The sequence below is a fragment of the Octopus bimaculoides genome, chromosome 2 (genome assembly GCF_046866305.1).
Source record: "Octopus bimaculoides isolate indiv1 chromosome 2, ASM4686630v1, whole genome shotgun sequence".
NCBI lineage: Eukaryota > Metazoa > Mollusca > Cephalopoda > Octopoda > Octopodidae > Octopus > Octopus bimaculoides.
In genome coordinates this window covers 78,604,716-78,607,971 of record NC_142929.1, presented here as the reverse complement: position 1 = coordinate 78,607,971, position 3,256 = coordinate 78,604,716, and the positions used below count along the sequence as shown (strand labels likewise).

The 3,256-nt window shown below is 35.2% G+C and overlaps 1 non-coding gene across 1 annotated transcript; it reads right to left on the bottom strand.

Moving 5' to 3' along the window:
* Positions 1-1,180: 1,180 nt before the first annotated feature.
* On the bottom strand, positions 1,181-1,252 carry Trnad-guc (transfer RNA aspartic acid (anticodon GUC)). The gene has a single exon. It is a non-coding gene; the product is annotated as a tRNA-Asp (tRNA).
* Positions 1,253-3,256: the final 2,004 nt, after the last annotated feature.

The window sequence follows — 3,256 nt, the reverse complement described above, 5'->3', positions numbered from 1 at the left end:
ACTCGCATACACGCACACATATACTTACACACATACACATACAACTTCTGGCATCCCGTTTTGAGCTATGGATCACTACAGCCTCGTTAGTATTTCAAGCAGTAACTATTTGATTGTAAATATTATTATCATTGTTGTTGTTGTTCTTCTTCTTCTTCTTCTTCTTCTTCTTCTTCTTCTTCTTCTTATTATTATTATTATTATTATTATTATTATTATTATTATTATTATTATTACATCGCTATATTGTCAGGTTACGTATCTGAACTTATGTGAGCATCAATATCTACAAAGTGTAAATATCTGCACTGAAGGTGTAAAGATATAGAAGACATATTGTGCCTCTTTGGGTAATCATTTGTTATATTAGTTTAATGACGTTGCTGAAGTACCTTTAAGTTTACATATTTCAGTGATTCATGGTTGCGTTCCCAACGTATCATATAAGTTTAACTGTGTCTGAGCAACAAATTTTTCTCTTTAGTAAATCAGTCTACTACGTTTTTGAAAAGTCTATATTCTAGTTACTGTTGCACTGTTGCGTTCTGCAAGTGTCCTATACGAACGTACCTAAAAACATGTAGCGTTCTCATCCGGTCCTTCCATGGTATAGACTAGATGGCTGCAGCTAATGAGATTTCCACTCGGTGGGTGGGGGAGAGTTAATCCGAATTGTCGGAGTTATGGGGTGTTGCCCAAGGTTCCACACAAGGTTCCACGCAATGTGACTGAACCCGGAACCATGTAGTTTGGAAGCAAGCTTTTTACTACACAACTACGCCTGTGCCTGTAGCCACGCCTACGACCAAAACTACAAAAGAAAAGCAGAGTAGGGACAGCATCCAAGCTGCCTTTAAGGTACTAAACGAACTAGGTGAGCTTTAAAACTATTTCATCTTATTCATTAGCGCATGTAATCCCCATGTGGTCTTGAGTTCATTTCCATGGCGCGGAACCTTCGGTAGTTGTCTTCCACTTGAAGGTAGCCTTTTGTTTATTTCTATGTGCGTATGTGTGCGTATGTAACAAATAAGATGATGTGAGATTCATAAATTACCAAATATATTAATTGCAGTAAGGGGTGCCGAAGTGGACTAAGAGAACGGAAGTAAATTTCTGATGCCATACGTACTTTCAAACAATCCGGAAGCAAAAAAGAAAAGAAAAAACATATTATCATCTCCTCGGCGGGGAATCGAACCCCGGTCTCCCGCGTGACAGGCGGGGATACTTACCACTATACTACCGAGGATTGGATAATTTCTTGCTTCAGTTCAGTGCTTTTGATTATAGGTAAACTTTTTCAACTTGTTAACTATTAAGTGTTTTTCAATATAGAATTAACTTAAAACTACTGTATATTGCAATAATGTGGCAAATTTTCTCTCACGCTCAATTGCTACCGTCTTTATTTCAACAGACTATTTGTAAAGTTTTCATTTACCATTTTAATCATTAATTTGGATGCACTGCGACTAAGAATCGCCAATGGTTGAATGTTTAATAATTTCTCCCACCAGCACAGCTTTTTTTTTTTCTTCTTTCTTTTCTGCGTTCGATATCACCTTACGTAATTTCTGCAAAACCACTTCATTTTTTTTTTTTTTACTAGCTTCAGCCATGATACTCGGGCTATACTGGAGCACCACCTTGAAGAAATTTTAGTCGAATAGATCAACCCCAGTACTTATCATTTGTTTTAAAGCCTGGTACTTATTCTATCGTATTCTTTTGTCGACCCGCTAAGTTACGGGGGCGTAAACAAACCAACACCGGTTGTCAAGCAATGATGGGGACAAACATAGACACAAAGACACAGTTATGTGTGTGGGGGGGGTGCGCGCGTGTGTGTGTGTGTATGTGTGTGTGTGTGTATGTGTGTGTGTGTGTGTAACATAGATAAATAAATAAATGGAGTTAAACGCAGGTGTTAATCAAATCTTTATACTTCCGACATATGCTTCGAAGAAAACATTGGTATTATTCCAGAAGGAATAAAATGATGTAAAACAATACAATCTTCTCAGCAGGAAGAAGAAAAAGAGAAACAAAAGACATTTTAAGACATTTTAACCGAATGTGATTACTGCATATATGATGAAGGGAACGCTGGTAAGTTATTATTTTAAAAAAAAAACGTTAATAGATATAACGTCAAAGGCAATTTATAAAAAGAGAAGGAGGATGAAGAAAGAAATTAGCAGAAAACTAAGAGTGGAGAAATATAGTGCGATGGGGGGATAGGAATAAAGATTAAATGCGTGGAAATGAATATATTTAGTGGAAATGAAATGTCAGAAGACAGTTAAAGTTTGAATTTTATAGACTGGTAGAAATTACTTATAGGAACTAAAGGTATGTTTTTGCCAATGTTTACAACGATAAACGCGTTCTTTAAACGTGTTTACAAGAGGATTCTCTGAGAACAGGATGAAATACACTTCATCGTTGCAGAGCGAACAAAAAGATATACCCTTATCATAAAGAAAGGACCTAAATAGAATATTCCATTCCAAATCAAATTGTTTATTATGTTCCTTTAGAGACCAAATTAATTTATTAAGCCCAGTATTGTTTCGTTTATTGATATATCTAAATGTATAATTACTCTACAATACTGGGCTTAGTAAATTAATTTGGTCTCTAAAGGCACTTAATAAACAATTTCTGTATCTGCTTTCTGTTCGTTAGTTTACTATACATTTTTTTTACCTCTATGTATGTATATATATATATATATATATATATATATATATATATATATAGATAGATAGATAGATAGATAGATAGATAGATATACATACATACATACATACATACATACATACATACATACATACATACATATGCATACATACGTACATACATACATACATACATACATACATATGTATGGCAGAAAAATATATAATACTTATGAACTCACATGAGTCAGCAGGCTACCTGAACTCCAGGACGGAAGCCGTGGGGAGTTGTCCACATTTTCAGAAATTTTTATTTCAAAACTGGAAAACCTAGCTATCAAGCGAAGGAAGACAATTCGCCCGGCCATAATTTTTAAAGAGTAATATTTCTTCAACTACCACCGGTGTTCTTGTGTTTTTAAAGAACATTCTTTGCAGAGAACAGTTATCATTTAGAGAAACTTAAGACATGTCTAGTTCACGCTAGGTATGAAACCAATGGTATTTCTCTAAAACTGTTACTTTACACACACACACACACCACTTCCCAGCGCCTACACCATCATCCACAC